The 21,742-nt window shown below is 39.4% G+C and overlaps 1 long non-coding RNA gene across 1 annotated transcript in view; it reads right to left on the bottom strand.

Moving 5' to 3' along the window:
- Window positions 1-1,633: 1,633 nt before the first annotated feature.
- Window positions 1,634-21,742, bottom strand: part of LOC128655467 (uncharacterized) — a 93,684-nt gene continuing 73,575 nt past the window's right edge. The window contains exon 3 of the long non-coding RNA XR_008401813.1: window positions 1,634-2,070. This is a non-coding gene — a long non-coding RNA (uncharacterized LOC128655467). The remainder of the gene's footprint in view (window positions 2,071-21,742) is intronic.

The following is a 21,742-nucleotide window of genomic DNA, read 5'->3' on the forward strand; positions in this document are numbered from 1 at the left end:
AAAACTGAATTTAAACGCTTAGTAGTTTTAATATCAAGAGGACTAGACTCCTCCATATCTAATGCAATCAACACTTCTTTAAGTAAAGAACGAATAAACTCCATCTTAAACAAATATGAAGATTTATCAGTGTCAATATCTGAGGTAGAATCTTCTGAACCAGATAGATCCTCATCAGAAATAGATAAGTCAGAATGATGGCAGTCATTTAAAAATTCATCTGAAATATGTGAAGTTTTAAAAGACCTCTTACGTTTACTAGAAGGAGGAATAACAGACAAAGCCTTCCGAATAGAATTAGAAACAAATTCTTTAACATTAACAGGAACATCCTGAACATTAGATGTTGAAGGAACAACAACAGGTAATGGATTATTACTAATGGAAATATTATCAGCGTTGGATAGCTTATCATGACAACTAACACAAACTACAGCCGGAGGAACAGTTACCAAAAGTTTACAACAAATGTACTTAGGTTTGGTAGAAACGACATCAGGCAGCACTTTTCCAGAAGTAGATTCTGATCCAGGGTCAGGTAGTGACATCTTGCAATATGTAAAAGAAAAAACAACATATAAAGCAAAATTATCAAATTCCTTAAATGGCAGTTTCAGGAATGGGAAAAAAATGCAAAATGAAACAAGCCTCTAGAAAACCAGAAGCAACTAAAAAGTGAGACTGAAATAATGTGAAAAAAACTGGCGCCAAGTATGACGCCCACATTTTTGGCGCCAAGTATAACGCCCACATATTTTGGCGCCAAGAATGACGCCCATATTTTTTGGCGCCAAAAAAACGTCCGCAATACACATACGTCAAAAAAATGACGCAATTACGTGAAAACTGACAGTCTGAATGAAGGAATACTGATTATACTGAATCATGGCAAATATAAGTTTAAACACATATATTTAGAACTTTACATATAAAGTGCCCAACCATAGCTTTGAGTGTCATAAATAGAAATAAGACTTACTTACCCTAAGACACTCATCTACATATAGTAGATAGCCAAACCAGTACTGAAACGAGAATCAGTAGAGGTAATGGTATATAAGAGTATATCGTCGATCTGAAAAGGGAGGTAGGAGAAGAAATCTCTACGACCGATAACAGAGAACCTATAAAATAGATCCCCTAGAGGAAGACCATGGTATTCAAATAGGCAATACTCTCTTCACATCCCTCTGACATTCACTGCACTCTGAGAGGAAAACCGGGCTTCAGCCTGATGCGAAGAGCATATCAACATAGAATCTAGCACAAACTTACTTCACCACCTCCATGGGAGGCAAAGTTTGTAAAACTGAATTGTGGGTGTGGTGAGGGGTGTATTTATAGGCATTTTGAGGTTTGGGAAACTTTGCCCCTCCTGGTAGGAATGTATATCCCATACATCACTAGCTCATGGACTCTTGCTAATTACATGAAAGAAATGGTGTTTTCATGTCCCTTTAATGAGGAATTATCAAAGGTGTATGCATTTTTATTTTAAACATACAATAAAACATAGTTAGATTTTAATATGACAGATAATACACATATCATGTGAATGCTAAAATCTAAATATAACAGTGAAAAACCAAAGATGAAAGTATTTGAATAGAGATAATAGCCTTACCGCTCTCAGTGACACACTCTGTCCTCCTTCCCGGTGCTGTCCTCAAACTTGTCCCGTATCCTTAGGAATCCCCTTTGGCGAGTTTATAACTCAACAGCACCAAACTCTGCTGCGGCTCACCCCAATGGCTTATCGGATCCAATACACCGATAACCACCGCTCTGCTTCCACTACTCACAACTGCTTCTCGGCGTCTGACATCATCCGACTCTCCGATTATGTGACTCTCCACCTGTAGTGTGTGAGAACAGTGCTGTCGCTCACTTCGCTCTTCTCGGATCTGATGGATACGTTGTAGGTATAGGTGTCACCGGTCTATGCGGTCCGCTGTGCAATTACTGTGGGAAATGCCCAGGAACCTCCACGGGCATTGTAAGTAAGTTTTTCTTCTTCCAATCCATACGGCACTCACCTATGCCGTAATATGCAAATAGATCCAAGGAAAACTGGCAAATTGATAAAAAAACTTTGTGACTTTATTCTTCATAAAAAAACACAACATAGCAACTGGCTTAAAACAGTGAAAAGTCAGACTAGCAAAGATTACATGTGCATTAAATTAGGTACAATATGGTTTTATACCCATTCTCACAGGTTACATGCAAACAAACAACACCATACAAGTAAATATTTGTCAGCCCCATTAACCTGTGTTTTATTGAATCATTACAGAGTGCATATGTTATGATATACTCACCAGGTTATTATTTTGTTTATTATAGAGAGTAGGTAAACAAAGGTATGGTTGGTTTCTGAAAGTGAACCCAAAAATCATTGACACAACCCCTATGTGACAGACTATACTTGGCTAGAACAGAGGTTAAAGGGACGTAAAACTACATTTTTGTTCCTTCATGACAAAGCATGCAATTTCAAACAACTATCCAATTGACTTCTTTATCTAATTTACTTTATTTTCTTGGAATCTTTTGTTGAAAAGTATACCTAGGTAAGCTGAGGTACGACAAAGCACTACTGGGACCTAGCTGCTGATTGGTGGCGGCACATAGATCATTCTTAGCGGATATGTTCAGCTAGCTGTCAATAGTGCATTGTTGCACCTTCAAAAAAAGATACCAAGAGAGTGAAACAATTTTGGAAGTAAATTGGAAAGTTGTTTAAAATTGTATGCTGTGTCTGAATTTTGTGTTTCACGTCCCTTTAAAGCAAGCAATAATTCCAGGGTTAATTAAGCAAAATCCTGCTAGGTTGTGCACAGGATATTTAAAATGTAGTTTTCACAGCTAGAGGAAATACAAGTCACAGGGTACTTGTGTTTGGAAATCTACCAGGCTTGTAATTTCAGAAACACTTTACACTTTGAGAATTCTATGGCTTTAAGAATGAATTATTTTTTTGATTAAAAAATAAATTGACACAAGGGTTTAGATCACAATCTATACAGCTCATATTTTTTACCTAGCAAAGTTTGTTTATCTCTAAGCGGTGTGGCTTTGTTAAAGGGTCATTTCAGTCAAATTTTAAATGCACATAGATTAATTACATCTTTGAATATAAACATATTTGCAATATACCTGTATTAGCAACAATGCTTCTAGTGAAAGTTATCACTGTTTGAATGTTAAAACTTTTCTTTGCATATGCATGTGAAGCATAGCTAGATATTCTCAGTGCACCAGCATTTAAAGTGAATGTAAACTTTCATGAACCAGTGCCTGGTTTTTAAAAATACTATAAAAAGAGGGGCACTTTCATTCATTAAACTTTACATTGCAGCATTGTTTTTAAATACTTACCTTTTTCTTTAGCAAACCTGGACCGGCGATCCTCCATACGCAGCTCCTCTTTACTTACCTCAGCAATGACAAAACCGGCTTCCTCCAATCATGATGTGTACCCTGAAGCGTCCATCTCGTGAGGCCACGCAACGATAGAAGAAAGCTGGTTTCGTCATTGCTGTGGTAAGTACAGAGGAGCTGCGGGTGGAATATCACTGGTCTGGGTTTCCGAAGGAAAAAAGTAAGTATTTAAAAAAACGCTGCAATGTAAAGTTTAATGAATGAAAGTGCCCCTGTTTTTAATAGTATTTTTAAAAAACAGGTACTCATTCATTTAACTTTACATTCATTTTAAATACTGAAGCTGCTCCAAGAGCCAATAGGGGTTATTTCATGTCAGCAATTAACAAATTGAGTCATTACCAGATGGTAAAAGGACCCCAGTCTCTCTGAGCAAGGGCTCTGTTAAAAATGCTGGAGCATACTTAAATACACATTTAAAACAGCTATAGCTTTTATTAGAATAATGTTTGCTATTACATATATATTACAAAAATGCTTTTATTCATACATGTGAATTCCAGTTTTGGCTGTAATGTCCCTTTAAAAAGCCTGTGTCTGCTAAGCACATGACAAAACTGATGTCTTAATGCACATATAGACATGAAAAATATAACTAGCGTTTCCATTCTTGGGGGAAAAACAGCAATACTAATTAACATAAATAATTAAGCACACCAACTCATTAACCTACATGATCATGTATTCCAAATTACAAGGTTCCTATGCTTATTATTTCCAGCCTAAACAGTGCCAGATGCAACCTAAATGTACACCTTTGTTTAGACCTCTGTTAACATGTTCTTACAGTAGATATCTGACAAAATGCATGAGCCACCACCATCTTGGTAAGCTATATGCTTGCATTAGACTAAGCAAAAAAAAAAAAAAAAAAGAGATGAATTTAGACTTCCTATATGCACCCCTATTATGTCAATGATATGATTAAATCAGATCCCTTTATGGACACATAACCCTCTGTACCCTCTTCATGCTAGCTATATGCTTGTAAGAGCACTTGTCAGATACCATAAGAGCACTTGCGAGATGCATACCTATAACATACCCTTTATGCCAGCTAAAGGCTCAGTGGTGTTCTTTTGCAAGTCTGAGGAGAAAAAAATGATACCCAGAATAGAGCTCAAAAAAGATTCAGGTTAGGACTGCAAGCTTATGTTTTTCATGGTATTTAAATGTCTTCTATTTTTATGTTTAAATATTTTTATTGAGAAAGAACAAAAACAGATTTTCACATACTTTTTAGGTTAAATACAGCCTGATATATATCTCAATACTCTTTGGTAAAGTACGTGAATACAAAAGAAGAAAAAGGAGATTCAACTCATTATATCATCATAAACTATTGTCCAAAATGACATCCAAATCCTTTTCAATTTAAAATTTTACTTTGATCATTTACCTTATAAGTGCAAACAAGGGGAAGAAAAAGAAAACAAACAAACAAACAAAAAAAAAAACGGGCGTAGTATCTCCAAACTCAGTGACATCCATTTGTTTTTAAGTAATCCATTCCTCTCTTGAAACCTGTCCCAATGCAATATCCGTAGTGTCATGTCAAGGGCACTCTCCTGAACTAAGCTATCGTATTTATCCAATAGTACCAGGTTTGATTAAACGAATCCCTATTATTTAATATGTCAGCTGCAGACTCATACATTGTATAGGTGTATTGGATCTTGTTATATATCTCTAGCCAGGGTGGTGTCTCCACTTTCCAATACCTCGCAATACAGATTCTTGTAACTGTGCACAGAATTCTGATGAATGTGTTGAGGTGTCTGTGGAATTTGTCAATGTGTTCATGTAATAAAGCTTGCTGTATAGTGAGATCCATGTCCTCGTCAAGTAGGTGACCAATGAGGGCAGATAGAGACCTCCATATACCTCGCACCTCCCTACATTCCAACCACATATGCGTATAGGAGCCCGTTTCCCCACATCCCCGATAACATAAGTTTTTTCCGCGTGGGTACATGTGGGAGGTTCTAACTGGGGTCAGTTACCACTGAAATATAGTCTTCATTGTGTTTTCCCTTAAGTCTGCACTTACAAGCCCCTTGTCTTCTGTTTGAAACATTGTCTCCCATTCCTGTGTCTCTCTAACTATGTTCAGTGTGGGGCTACTACCACTCCTCTCCAGGACCATGGCCACCTTGCTTGGGGACTTTTTAATAAATTTCTGCAGGGCCGATCCTAGTTGGAGGTAAAGATACCAATGTAACTTGTTCGGTTGTATTTTAGTTTGTGTCTGTGAGTATGAGATTAATTTCCCATTTTCCATAATATCTGCCACCCTATACAACCCCTTATTTTCCCATTTTTTTATTTGAATGCATGAGTCGTCATGTAGGAGGTATCTAATTGGTGTTAAAAGGCAGTGTCCTGGAATAAGGTATTTTCTTTTCGCAGCTGACATCCATATGTTTATTGTCAGGTCTGATGTATGTGTGTTGGGAGAAGCTTTGTTAACGTGTAGTATCTGTGCATCCCACAGTATTGAGTCTCTGTCTTCACTTTCCCCCAAATCCGCCTCCAAGGAGACCCAGATAGCTTCCCCCCCACCCCCTCTTCAAGAGCATAGAGTCTTGTGATAAACTAGCCGCCCTGTAATATTCCATTAAATTTGGTGCCCCGACCCCCCCAGAGTCTTGTGTTTATGGATTATCGGTTTTGCAATTCTAGCAGATTTTGATCCTCTAATGTAAGCCAGGAGCTCCAGCTGCAATTTTTCTATATCTGGTTTAATAATTTTAATGGGCAGTGCACTAAAAAGATATAAGATACGCCGGAGGATGTTCATTTTCTTCACCGACGCCAGTCTCCCCAGCCAGGAGAAGCTATATTTTTTCCATTTGAGAATATCTTTTCTCATTTAGTTAAAGAGTGGGACGTAATTATGCTTATATAGGAGCTGTGTTTGTGCTGTAAGATTTATTCCCAAGTACCTGAGAGATTGTTTTACCCATTCAAAATCAAAGTTTACTTCCAAGATCTTTTGGGAGTGTTGGGGGATCGCTAAAGGGAGCACTTCACACTTATCTGTATTTATCCTGTATCCCGATATAGAAGAGAAGTTGTTTAGCAGTGCGTACAAGTTAGGGAGGGATATAAGCGGTTTGGTAATCGTTAACAAAATGTCGTCCACAAAGAGGGCTAGTTTGTACTCCGACTTGACTATTTTAATTCCGGAGATATCTGGGTGACTTCTGATTTTAGCAGCTAAAGGCTCAATACATAGAGCGAACAGCAGTGGCAAGAGGGGACAGCCCTGTCTAGTGCCATTTAGTATAGGGAAAATATTGGATTTATAACCTCCTAAAGTCACTTGGGCCTGAGGTTTCGAGTAAATTGCCTGTATTGCTGTCATGAAAGAATCCTCAAATCCCATTATATGCAAGGTTGTATACATATACCTCCAATCTATTCTGTCGAACGCCTTCTCTGCATCCAATGAGAGGAGCAGAGAAGGCGTCCTTGTTTCATCTAAGTAATGAATGAGGTTTGTCATCCTTCTAATATTGTCTGGGGCTTCCCTGTCTTTTATAAACCCCATCTGATCAGGATTGACCAAACTGGGCATGATTGATTTGAGGCGAATAGCCAAAATTTTGGAGACATTTTTTAGATCTTGGTTGATCAATGATATGGGGCGATAATTTTGGCATTTCTTATGGTCTTTCTCAGGTTTAGGGATTACAACTATCTTAGCTTGTAGCAAGTCTGGGGGGATGGGTTTGCCTTCTAATATAAAATTGCAAAATGTGGTCAAGTGGGGGACCAACGTGTTTCTAAATAGTTTGTAGTATTCCCCTGGGAAACCATCAGGGCCCGCTGCTTTACCCGGTTTCAGCTCCCAGAATCTCTAGGTTGGATATTGGGGCATTTAGAGAGTCTCTTTGTTCTTTTGTTAGTGAAGCCAACGGACAATCATCTAAGAAGTCTATAGTCCGGGAGTCTGTCTCTGTATTATGTATCACTTTCTTCCCATCGTATATTTTACCGTAAAATTCTGCGAAGGTGTCAACTATTTCTTGCGGGTGGGATGTCAGGTGTCCCTGCTCTGTCTCTATCAAAGGGATCGCTGATGCCCTGCATCTCTCTCTAATTTTATGAGCCACAAATCTATCTGGTTTGTTTGCATAAATAAAATACCGCAATCTAAGTCTGTGGGCTGCCCTTGCTGCTTGAGAGTTAAGAATTGATGCCAGTGTGTACTTTTTGTCTTGTAAGGTGTGTAAAGTCGCATTTCGTTTAGTCAGTTTGTTGTCTTTCTAAGGTATCTATTTCCTTGTGTAGTTGTTCAATATAATTCCTGCCCTTTCTGTTTAGTTTAGTTTTCTCCTGAATTAATAGTCCTCTAATTACTGCTTTGTGGGTGGCCCATATACATAACGGATTTGATGTGGAATCTGTATTGATTGTCCAATATTTCAAAAGTGAACAAAGTGTATTATCATGTACTAGTATATTTTTTAAAAGAATTGGGTCATATGTCCATGATCTGCTTCTTTGTGTATCTCTTAGTCCCTCTAAATCCAGTAAGACTATGGAGTGGTCTGACCACACACAAGAATGTATGTTTGAGCTATGTAGTAGTGGTTGAAGTACCTGGCTTTTATAAATATATAATCAAATCTTACATAAGAGTTGTTTGCCGCAGAATAAAATGTGGTGTCGGTTGTCGTACCGTACAGTGTGTACCACGTATCTAGTAGGGAGTGGGGTGCAAATGTATCTTGTATAGATTTAACAATTCAATTATGTCTGAGGTTCTTGTTGGTTAGGGGTCTGTTGTTACTTGGTTTAATCGAGGCCATAGCTATATTGAAGTCCCCTGCTAGGATAGTTTTGGATTGTGACCACTGTGTTAGTAAGTGGGATATATGCATAAAGAATGTGTGCTGGTTTTCATTGGGGGCGTATATATTACATAAAGTGACTTCTGAATCTAGTATCCATCCTCTAACTATCAGATATCTCCCCTCTGGATCCACCACAGTGTCATCATGGGTAAATCAGACAGAGGAGTGAATTAATATGGAGACCCCTCTCTTTTTGGTGGTCGCTGTCGCGTGATAATGCGAATTAAATTGTTTCGACCAATATTTCGGTATTGATTCTAGGTGGGTTTCTTGTAGGAAAAGCATATTGGCGTTCAGGGTTCTGTACTGAGCCATTGCAACTCTCTGCTTAATGTCTGTGTTTAAGCTTCTAACATTGTGGGATATCAGTTTTATTCTAGTAGACATATTTAGATACACTATCTTGACTTACTGCTCTCTGTAGAATGCCTCAGACAGAATATCTAACCTCTTAATGAATGCTTCCACAAGATATTCCTGGCTATGTGGGTTTGAATCTGGATGGAGTCACTGAGAAGGAAAAAAAAAATGGGGACACACAAATATTCAACAATAAGTAAACATATAACAGATCCCTAACGTAGAGACAACAATAATTTAACAGCTTATAATGTAGAGGTTGAATGTTAATTATTCAACTCTCCAAAGTGGGGAGTGGGTACCCATCCCACAATATTCTCTATAATATGATGAAGGTTGCTCCGCAACCCCCTCAAGGTTAATACATAAGCATTTATAAACAACAATAACTTGAAAACCTCTCAGGGGTTCTAGAGAGATCTAGAAGAAGAAAAAAAAGAGGAGAGACCCCCAAAAGGGGGTTACTCCTTCAAGTTTTGAAGTTAGTGTCCTCTCGCACCTCTCGGGTGCTCTAGTGGATCACATATCTCCCACCTCTGTACCTCCGGAACAGACGAATATATTATCCAAGTTCCTGTTCCCTTATCAGCTTTGTCTTTTGCCTTTTTCGATTAACCTTCTGCCATCTCGTCTGGTTCAAAGACTGTATCATGCTGGGCTTTTGTAAAGAGGGAGGACCAGGGACCGGGAGAACAGGGGCTTCCAAACCCAAGATTTTACACACTTCCGCTATATCCTCTGGGTTTCTGATGTTGATCAACTTAGAGTGCTTTGTGATGATTAGAGCAAAGGGAAATCGCCATTTATATTGAATTTCTTGTTTCCTTACACCTAGATTTAGACTTTTGCGGCCGAAGGGGTGCGTTAGCTATGCATCTTTTTTTTCTAGCGCTGCTTCTAAACAACGCTGGTCTCTGAAGGGCTGTGTTAGGCTCCAAAAAGGGAGCGTTGAGCAGAATTTACCGCCACTTCAACCCTTAATACCAGCGTTGCTTACGGTAGCGGCTAGCTAAAAAAACGTATTCGTGCACGATTCCCCCATAGGAAACAATGGAGCAGTTTGGGCTGGAAAAAATTGTGCTTGCATTCTATTGGCTGATCGGAACGGATTCAATCAGCCAATCAGATTTTTCCTACCTTAATTCCGATTAGCTGATAGAATCCTATCAGCCAATCGGAATTCGAGGGACGCCATCTTGGATGATGTCATTTAAAGGAACCTTTATTCGGCTAGTAGGCGTCGGGGAAGAAGGATGGATCCGCGTTGGCTGGAAGAAGATGGCTCCGCTTCTGCCGGTCTGGATGTCCTGTTCTGCCCCATCGGATGAAGACTCCGGCCCGGTTGGGTGAAGACGACTCAAGGTAGGGAGATCTTCAGGGGGGTAGTGTTAGGTTTATTTAAGGGGGGTTTGGGTTAGAGTAGGGGTATGTGGGTGGTGGGTTTTAATGTTGGGGGGTGGTATTGTGTTTTTTTTTACAGGCAAAAGAGCTGATTACTTTGGGGCATGCCCCGCAAAAAGCCCTTTTAAGGGCTGGTAATAGAGCTGTTAACTTTTGTAATTTAGATTAGGGTAGGGAATTTTTTTTTATTTTGGGGGGGCTTTGATATATTATTTGGGGGCTTAGAGTAGGTGTAATTAGCTTAAAATTCTTGTAATCTTTTTTTATTTTTTGTAATTTAGTGTTTGTTTTTTTTGTAATTTAGTTAAGTTTATTTAATTGTAGGTAATTTATTTAATTAATTTATTGCTAGTGTAGTGTTAGGGTTAATTGTAACTTAGGTTAGGATATATTTTACAGGTAATTTTGTAATTATTTTAACTAGGTAGCTATTAAATAGTAAATAACTATTTAATAGCTATTGTACCTAGTTAAAATAAATACTAAAATAAATATAAATCTTAAAATAGCTACAATATAATTATTCGTTATATTGTAGCTATTTTAGGGTTTATTTTACAGGTAAGTATTTAGTTTTAAATAGGAATACTTTAGTTAATAAGATTTAATTTATTTCGTTAGATTAAAAATTATATTTAACTTAGGGGGCGTTAGGGTTAGGGTTAGACTTAGCTTTAGGGGTTAATACATTTATTATAGTAGCAACAAGGTCCGGTCGGCAGTTTAGGGGTTAATAAGTGTAGGTAAGGTAGCGGTGACATTGGGGGGGCAGATTATGGGTTAATAAATATAATATAGGTGTCGGCGATGTTAGGGGCAGCAGAATAGGGGTTCATAGGGATAATGTAAGTGGCGGCGATGTGCAGTCGGCAGATTAGGGGTTAAAAAACATAATTTATGTAAGAACTTACCTGATAAATTCATTTCTTTCATATTAGCATCCATGAGTCCATGAGCTAGTGACGTATGGGATATACATTCCTACCAGGAGGGGCAAAGTTTCCCAAACCTCAAAATGCCTATAAATACACCCCTCACCACACCCACAAATCAGTTTAACGAATAGCCAAGAAGTGGGGTGATAAGAAAAAAGTGCGAAAGCATAAAAAATAAGGAATTGGAATAATTGTGCTTTATACAAAAAAATCATAACCACCACAAAAAAGGGTGGGCCTCATGGACTCTTGCTAATATGAAAGAAATGAATTTATCAGGTAAGTTCTTACATAAATTATGTTTTCTTTCATGTAATTAGCAAGAGTCCATGAGCTAGTGACGTATGGGATAATGACTACCCAAGATGTGGATCTTTCCCCGCAAGAGTCACTAGAGAGGGAGGGATAAAATAAAGACAGCCAATTCCGCTGAAAAATAATCCACACCCAAAATAAAGATTAAATGAAAAAAACTGAAATTATAAGCAGAAGATTCAAACTGAAACAGCTGCCTGAAGTACTTTTCTACCAAAAACAGCTTCAGAAGAAGAAAACACATCAAAATGGTAGAATTTAGTAAAAGTATGCAAAGAAGACCAAGTTGCTGCTTTGCAAATCTGATCAACCGAAGCATCATTCCTAAACGCCCAGGAAGTAGAAACTGACCTAGTAGAATGAGCTGTAATCCTTTGAGGCAGAGTTTTACCCGACTCGACATAAGCATGATGAATTAAAGATTTCAACCAAGATGCCGAAGAAATGGCAGAGGCCTTCTGACCTTTCCTAGAACCGGAAAAGATAACAAATAGACTAAAAGTCTTTCGGAAATTCTTAGTAGCTTCAACATAATATTTCAAAGCTCTAACTACATCCAAAGAATGCAATGATCTCTCCTTAGAATTCTTAGGATTAGGACACAATGAAGGAACCACAATTTCTCTACTAATGTTGTTAGAATTCACAACCTTAGGCAACACCGCCTTATCCTGATGAAAAATCAGAAAAGGAGACTCACAAGAAAGAGCAGATAATTCAGAAACTCGTCTGGCAGAAGAGATGGCCAAAATGAACAAAACTTTCCAAGAAAGTAATTTGATGTCCAATGGATGCATAGGTTCAAACGGAGGAGCTTGAAGAGCCCCCAGAACCAAATTCAAACTCCAAGGAGGAGAAATTGACTTAATGACAGGTTTTATACGAACCAAAGCTTGTACAAAACAATGAATATCAGGAAGATTAGCAATCTTTCTGTGAAAAAGAACAGAAAGAGCAGAGATTTGTCCTTTCAAGGAACTTGCAGTCAAACCTTTATCCAAACCATCCTGAAGAAACTGTAAAATTCTCGGAATTCTAAAAGAATGCCAGGAAAAATGATGAGAAAGACACCAAGAAATATAAGTCTTCCAGACTCTATAATATATCTCCCTAGATACAGATTTACGAGCCTGTAACATAGTATTAATCACAGAGTCAGAGAAACCTCTTTGACTAAGAATCAATCGTTCAATCTCCATACCTTTAAATTTAAGGATTTGAGATCCTGATGGAAAAAAGGACCTTGCGACAAAAGGTCTGGTCTTAACGGAAGAGTCCACGGTTGGCAAGAGGCCATCCGGACAAGATCCGCATACCAAAACCTGTGAGGCCATGCTGGAGCTACCAGCAGAACAAACGAGCATTCCTTCAGAATCTTGGAGATTACTCTTGGAAGAAAAACTAGAGGCGGAAAAATATAGGCAGGATGATACTTCCAAGGAAGTGACAATGCATCCACTGCTTCCGCTTGAGGATCCCTGGATCTGGACAGATACCTGGGAAGTTTCTTGTTTAGATGAGAGACCATCAGATCTATTTCTGGAAGTCCCCACATTTGAACAATCTGAAGAAATACCTCTGGGTGAAGAGACCATTCGCCCGGATGTAACGTTTGGCGGCTGAGATAATCCGCTTCCCAATTGTCTATACCTGGGATATGAACCGCAGAAACTAGACAGGAGCTGGATTCCGCCCATACCAGAATTCGAGATACTTCCTTCATAGCCAGAGGACTGTGAGTCCCTCCTTGATGATTGATGTATGCCACAGTTGTGACATTGTCTGTCTGAAAACAAATGAACGATTCTCTCTTTAGAAGAGGCCATGACTGAAGAGCTCTGAAAATTGCACAGAGTTCCAAAATATTGATCGGTAATCTCACCTCCTGAGATTCCCAAACCCCTTGTGCTGTCAGAGACCCCCAAACAGCTCCCCAACCTGTCAGACTTGCATCTGTTGAAATTACAGTCCAGGTCGGAAGAACAAAAGAAGCCCCCTGAACTAAACGATGGTGATCTGTCCACCACATCAGAGAGTGTCGTACAATCGGTGTTAAAGATATTAATTGAGATATCTTTGTGTAATCCCTGCACCACTGGTTCAGCATACAGAGCTGAAGAGGTCGCATGTGAAAACGAGCAAAGGGGATCGCGTCCGATGCTGCAGTCATAATGATTGTGACTGAAGGTTTCGACAAGCTGATATCAACTTTAGACGTCTCTTGTCCGTTAGTGACAGAGTCATGGACACTGAATCTATCTGGAAACCTAAAAAGGTTACCCTTGTCTGAGGAATCAATGAACTTTTTGGTAAATTGATCCTCCAACCATGATCTTGAAGAAACAACACAAGTCGATTCGTATGAGATTCTGCTAAATGTGAAGACTGAGCAAGTACCAAGATATCGTCCAAATAAGGAAATACCACAATACCCTGTTCTCTGATTACAGACAGAAGGGCACCGAGAACCTTTGTAAAAATTCTTGGAGCTGTAGCTAGGCCAAACGGTAGAGCCACAAACTGGTAATGCTTGTCTAGGAAAGAGAATCTCAGAAACTGAAAGTGATCTGGATGAATCGGAATATGCAGATATGCATCCTGTAAATCTATTGTGGACATATAATGCTCTTGCTGAACAAAAGGCAGGATAGTCCTTATAGTTACCATCTTGAATGTTGGTATCCTTACATAACGATTCAATATTTTTAGATCCAGAACTGGTCTGAAGGAATTCTCCTTCTTTGGTACAATGAAGAGATTTGAATAAAACCCCAGCCCCTGTTCCAGAACTGGAACTGGCATAATTACTCCAGCCAACTCTAGATCTGAAACACATTTCAGAAATGCTTGAGCCTTCGCTAGGTTTACTGGGACACGGGAAAGAAAAAATCTCTTTGCAGGAGGCCTTATCTTGAAGCCAATTCTGTACCCTTCTGAAACAATGTTCTGAATCCAGAGATTGTGAACGGAATTGAACCAAATTTCTTTGAAAAAACGTAATCTGCCCCCTACCAGCTGAGCTGGAATGAGGGCCGCACCTTCATGTGGACTTGGGAGCTGGCTTTGGTTTTCTAAAAGGCTTGGATTTATTCCAGACTGGAGATGGTTTCCAAACTGATACCACTCCTGAAGATGAAGGATCAGGCTTTTGTTCCTTGTTGTGACGAAAGGAACGAAAACGATTATTAGACCTAAATTTACCTTTAGATTTTTTATCCTGTGGTAAAAAAGTTCCTTTCCCTCCAGTAACAGTTGAGATAATAGAATCCAACTGCAAACCAAATAATTTATTACCCTGGAAAGAAAGGGAAAGCAGAGTAGACTTAGAAGACATATCAGCATTCCAAGTTTTAAGCCATAAAGCTCTTCTAGCTAAGATAGCTAGAGACATATACCTGACATCAACTCTAATGATATCAAAGATGGCATCACAAATAAAATTATTAGCATGTTGTAGAAGAATAATAATGCTATGAGAATTATGATCTGTTACTTGTTGCGCTAAAGCTTCTAACCAAAAAGTTGAAGCTGCAGCAACATCCGCTAAAGATATAGCAGGTCTAAGAAGATTACCTGAACACAAGTAAGCTTTTCTTAGAAAGGATTCAATTTTCCTATCTAAAGGATCCTTAAAGGAAGTACCATCTGCCGTAGGAATAGTAGTACGCTTAGCAAGAGTAGAGACAGCCCCATCAACCTTAGGGATTTTGTCCCAAAATTCTAATCTGTCAGATGGCACAGGATATAATTGCTTAAAACGTTTAGAAGGAGTAAAAGAATTACCCAAATTATTCCATTCCCTGGAAATTACTTCAGAAATAGCACCAGGGACAGGAAACACTTCTGGAATAACTACAGGAGATTTAAAAACCTTATCTAAACGTTTAGATTTAGTATCAAGAGGACTAGAATCCTCAATTTCTAATGCAATTAGGACTTCTTTAAGTAAAGAACGAATAAATTCCATTTTAAATAAATATGAAGATTTATCAGCATCAACCTCTGAGACAGAATCCTCTGAATCAGAAGAACAAATATCAGTATCAGAATGATGATGTTCATTTAAAAATTCATCTGAAAAATGAGAAGCTTTAAAAGACTTTTTACGTTTACTAGAAGGAGGAATAACAGACATAGCCTTCTTAATGGATTTAGAAACAAAATCTCTTATGTTATCAGGAACACTCTGAATATAAGATGTTGACGGAACAGCAACAGGTAATGTAACAGTACTAAAGGAAATATTATCTGCATTAGCAAGTTTGTCATGACAAACAGTACAAACAGCTGGAGGAACAGATACCAAAAGTTTACAGCAGATACACTTAGCTTTGGTAGCTCCAGCACCAGGCAGCGATTTTCCAGAAGTATCTTCTGACTCAGCTTCAACGTGGGACATCTTGCAATATGTAATAGAAAAAACAACATATAAAGGAAAATTGATCAAATTCCTTAAATGACAGTTTCAGGAATGGGAAAAAAATGCCAGTGAATAAGCTTCTAGCAACCAGAAGCACAAAATAATGAGACTTAAATAATGTGGAGACAATAGTGACGCCCAGATTTTTTTTAGCGCCAAAAAAGACGCCCACATTATTTGGCGCCTAAATGCTTTTGGCGACAAAAATGACGCCACATCCGGAACGCCGACACTTTTGGCGCAAAAGAACGTCAAAAATGACGCAACTTCCGGCGACACGTATGACGCCGGAAACAGAAAAAACATTTTTGCGCCAAAAAAGTCTCCGCCAAGAATGACGCAATAAAATGAAGCATTTTCAGCCCCCGCGAGCCTAACAGCCCACAGTGAAAAGTCAAATTTTAAAGGTAAGAAAAAAATGATTTATTCATATGCATTATCCCAAATATGAAACTGACTGTCTGAAATAAGGAACGTTGAACATCCTGAGTCAAGGCAAATAAATGTTTGAATACATATATTTAGAACTTTATATAAAAGTGCCCAACCATAGCTTAGAGTGTCACAGAAAATAAGACTTACTTACCCCAGGACACTCATCTACATGTAGTAGAAAGCCAAACCAGTACTGAAATGAGAATCAGTAGAGGAAATGTTATATATAAGAGTATATCGTCGATCTGAAAAGGGAGGTAAGAGATGAATCTCTACGACCGATAACAGAGAACCTATGAAATAGACCCCGTAGAAGGAGATCACTGCATTCAAATAGGCAATACTCTCCTCACATCCCTCTGACATTCACTGCACGCTGAGAGGAAAACCGGGCTCCAACCTGCTGCGGAGCGCATATCAACGTAGAATCTAGCACAAACTTACTTCACCACCTCCATAGGAGGCAAAGTTTGTAAAACTGATTTGTGGGTGTGGTGAGGGGTGTATTTATAGGCATTTTGAGGTTTGGGAAACTTTGCCCCTCCTGGTAGGAATGTATATCCCATACGTCACTAGCTCATGGACTCTTGCTAATTACATGAAAGAAATATTTATTATAGTGGCGGCGATGTGGGGTGACCTCGGTTTAGGGGTACATAGGTAGTTTATGGGTGTTAGTGTACTTTAGAGCACAGTAGTTAAGAGCTTTGTAAACCGGCGTTAGCCCAGAAAGCTCTTAACTACTGACTTTTTTCTGCGGCTGGAGTCTTGTTGGTAGAGGGTCTACTGCTCACTTCAGCCAAGACTCTTACCTACACGACTCTAAATACCAGCGGGCAGGAAAAAGCAGCGTTAGGAACCCTTAATGCTGCTTTTGACGGCTACCGCAGAACTCTAAATCTAGGCGTTATTTATTTATTTATTTTTAGGGTTTTTTTTTTTTTTTTTGTTATGTCATGTTTTGTATTTGAGGTAGTATGCTTGGTTTGAGGATAAAATGATGAAAAACCCAGTACTGTGTATAAATACATAGCTCTTGTAAACTGCCACAAATATGTAACTATATTAATCAATTGTTTAATTGTTATTTATGTGACATTCAGCCCTGCGTGGCGTAAATGATAAAGAGCGTGCTCTTTTTCTTTTTTTTTGTAATATTGTACACAACTGGATAAAAATAAAGGGAAAAAAAGTATGGTGGTCAGGGGTCTCAATGAGCTCCTTCTCTGCAGATCTTGGTAGAACTGAATCACATTCCCCTGAAATTTGAAAGTGGGGTTCTTCCTGGAGGCTTGGAGTATCTTCTCCTTATCTGGGAAAGAAAGTCAGCTTTATTATCACATCTCGTGGGGGGAAACCATTTTTTGATTTAGCTTTTAAAGCCCTATGGGCTCTTTCAACGTGGAATGCATAATCTGGTGATTGCCCCGTTATTTGAATGAAGAGTTGGGAAATATAGACCAGTAGTTCTTTGTTGGTTACATCTTCTGGAACTCCCTTTAGTCTTATGTTATTTCTCCTGCTCCTGTTCTCCAGATCTTCGAGCTTGTCTTCAACCTCTAGCAGGAGTTGCTGCTGTGAAGCGACTGTTTGGGAAATTTCGTCAACATTCTCTACCATTGGGTCTTTTTGGTCCTCTAATACATCAATTCTGTTTCCCAGGTCTGTCAGGTCTGATTTGATTTCAGATAGACTGGAGGTCACCAAAGTGTGGATTGAATCTATCTTCTCCCACAATTTTTCAAAATTGTCAGCAATGTCTTTTTTGGAGACCAGGGTTCTCAAGTCAGCTTTAGTGAGAGGGTTGTTATCCTCCAATTTTTGCATAGATTCTTGGTCTGTCTCCTCTTCTATCTCGATCTGTTTGTTGAGTTTGGATAGCTGAGATTTGAAAAAAGAGAACATAGTATTTGTTGTAGGTGTTTTTGCAGGTGTATCCCCCTTTACCATTCTCCTAGTGGCCATATCTTTAGTAGTGATAGTCCCACAGTCTTTTATCGGTGGAGGGAATGAGACCCCCTCACCTGTCTGAAGTATTGTAAATTTTGTCTGATTGTGCTTCTGTGGAGATGTCTCTTTGTGATCCGTTTCTGCCCCTCTCCGTGGCCTAAGATATTCAGGCAAAAAAGGCAGGGTATATGTTGATGTAGTATTAGTGCATCAGTTCTTGCCAGAGGAAAAATGAAGTTGCAAGTATGCCTTTATTTAAATCATGCTTCTAGATGGGCACCCACTTCGTCCATTTCCCCATAACTACATCCTAGTTCTATGGGCTAGGATATCTTCTGGTGAGCCTGTGGCCCAAGATTGGTGGCTATAGACAGATTTTGTATATTTATATATCGTTGTGACTATTCACCCTGTTGCTGCAAGTCAGGGGACAGTTAAGCTCATATATAAGCTGTATATAGAAGCAGACTGTATTTATATCTGATGCTGATGGAGCGTATTTCCTTTACAGGGTATCTCTTAGCTCTGGTTTTGGGGTCTTATTGTCAGACTATGTGAGCGCTCATCTAGATATTATTTTATGTGCCTATTATCAACCTTTTTAGCTGTCAACCCAGCCACCACTCTTGCAGCTGCCCGTGACACACCTGTGCCCCCGTGTAGGGCTGTGTTTTATAGTGTCCAGATCTGTCTGAGGTCCGCCACTTATCCCTTGCGTGTGTGACAGATTTGCCGATGTAGGGCCCTGTGTGGGTGGATGTGTTACTACGCACCTACTTCTAAGGATGGCGAGTCGCACCAAAAACTGCCGGAGCTCACAGTCTGTTTCCCCCTTTCTCCAATCCTCCAGGGCACTAGCCAACCAGAGTCCTGAAGGCTACTGGAAGATCAGCTTAGGAGGTGAGTATCTTTGGTGCGGCAAGTGCCACTTAGCTGTGCGGCTTATAGCGTCTCGTGGGGGATAGAGGCTTCTCAGTCAGGAAGGCCGCTGCTGATTTCTTGTCCGCTGGCAGCCCGGCAGATCTCTGTATCTCGGGAGGTGCAGATGCTTGCCTTCTCATGCGGAGCCTTCAGATATGAGCCCTGGGTATGTATTAGGAGCAGGCTCGTGTAGTGTCGCTCTTGTTCTGTATACCGAAGGCCCGAAATGCCTCCGGTATTAGCTGATGACTTATATGTTACTCCTTAGGGTCTGAAGGGTAGTGCCCACTCTACAGGGAGTGCAGAATTATTAGGCAAATGAGTATTTTGACCACATCATCCTCTTTATGCATGTTGTCTTACACCAAGCTGTATAGGCTCGAAAGCCTACTACCAATTAAGCATATTAGGTGATGTGCATCTCTGTAATGAGAAGGGGTGTGGTCTAATGACATCAACACCCTATATCAGGTGTGCATAATTATTAGGCAACTTCCTTTCCTTTGGCAAAATGGGTCAAAAGAAGGACTTGACAGGCTCAGAAAAGTAAAAAATAGTGAGATATCTTGCAGAGGGATCCAGCACTCTTAAAATTGCAAAGCTTCTGAAGCGTGATCATCGAACAATCAAGCGTTTCATTCAAAATAGTCAACAGGGTCGCAAGAAGCGTGTGGAAAAACCAAGGCGCAAAATAACTGCCCATGAACTGAGAAAAGTCAAGCGTGCAGCTGCCAAGATGCCACTTGCCACCAGTTTGGCCATATTTCAGAGCTGCAACATCACTGGAGTGCCCAAAAGCACAAGGTGTGCAATACTCAGAGACATGGCCAAGGTAAGAAAGGCTGAAAGACGACCACCACTGAACAAGACACACAAGCTGAAACGTCAAGACTGGGCCAAGAAATATCTCAAGACTGATTTTTCTAAGGTTTTATGGACTGATGAAATGAGAGTGAGTCTTCATGGGCCAGATGGATGGGCCCGTGGCTGGATTGGTAAAGGGCAGAGAGCTCCAGTCCGACTCAGACACCAGCAAGGTAGAGGTGGAGTACTGGTTTGGGCTGGTATCATCAAAGATGAGCTTGTGGGGCCTTTTCGGGTTGAGGATGGAGTCAAGCTCAACTCCCAGTCCTACTGCCAGTTTCTGGAAGACACCTTCTTCAAGCAGTGGTACAGGAAGAAGTCTGCATCCTTCAAGAAAAACATGATTTTCATGCAGGACAATGCTCCATCACACGCGTCCAAGTACTCCACAGCGTGGCTGGCAAGAAAGGGTATAAAAGAAGAAAATCTAATGACATGGCCTCCTTGTTCACCTGATCTGAACCCCATTGAGAACCTGTGGTCCATCATCAAATGTGAGATTTACAAGGAGGGAAAACAGTACACCTCTCTGAACAGTGTCTGGGAGGCTGTGGTTACTGCTGCACGCAATGTTGATGGTGAACAGATCAAAACACTGACATAATCCATGGATGGCAGGCTTTTGAGTGTCCTTGCAAAGAAAGGTGGCTATATTGGTCACTGATTTGTTTTTGCTTTGTTTTTGAATGTCAGAAATGTATATTTGTGAATGTTGAGATGTTATATTGGTTTCCCTGGTAAAAATAAATAATTGAAATGGGTATATATTTGTTTTTTGTTAAGTTGCCTAATAATTATGCACAGTAATAGTCACCTGCACACACAGATATCCCCCTAAAATAGCTAAAACTAAAAACAAACTAAAAACTACTTCCAAAAATATTCAGCTTTGATATTAATGAGTTTTTTGGGTTCATTGAGAACATGGTTGTTGTTCAATAATAAAATTAATCCTCAAAAATACAACTTGCCTAATAATTCTGCACTCCCTGTATGTGCTGAGTTTTAAGAGGGCTACCTGATGATTTTAAATCAGTATTTCAACTTTTGGTTCAATTTATCAAAGTTTAACAGAGGAGCTGTGGTCATGCACGTCTGCTCAGTCTGCTGGCTTGCTCCGTACCCCATGTCTTGTATTTTTAAAGGGACATGAAACCGAGATTTGTTATTTCATGATTCAGAAAGATCATACATTTGTAAACAACTTTCAAATTTAATTCCATTAACTAATTTGCTTCATTCTCTTGGTATCCTTGGTTGAAGGAGCAGTAATGCACTATAGGAAGCTAGCTAAAAGCCAATTATTGGAGGCATATGTGTGCTACCACCAATTAGTAGCTTTTCAACAAATGATGCAAAAAGAACAACAATATTTAGATAATAGAAATAAGTTGGAAAGTTGTTTAAAATTGCATGCTCTATCTGAATCATGAAGGAAAAAAAATTGGGTTTCATGTCCCTTTAATTTTCAAAAATCTGTTCACCCTAGCCTATATCACATGCAATGCCCTATAACAGATGAGCTTCTCTAAAACTTAGAACTTTTTGTGGGGCAAGACATCTATTCTTGTGACCTGATTGTACTCGTCCATCTAATATATAGTAACAACTTACAACTAAAGGCTGGACATAGAAAACAGGTTGTCAGAGGGTTTTTGATCCAATTCACTATGAACCTGATCTCTTTTATAGGTGCCATTGTTATAACCCCCATTCAATAAATATCTCTTACTGCTAAGACCTCTTTAGACCCCAGCATAAGCTTGCCTTAATCACTATTAACCCCTAATGTTATTAGTCCCTCAAAGGGACAATAAACCCACATTTTTTAATTT

Source organism: Bombina bombina, chromosome 4, assembly GCF_027579735.1.
Source record: "Bombina bombina isolate aBomBom1 chromosome 4, aBomBom1.pri, whole genome shotgun sequence".
NCBI lineage: Eukaryota > Metazoa > Chordata > Amphibia > Anura > Bombinatoridae > Bombina > Bombina bombina.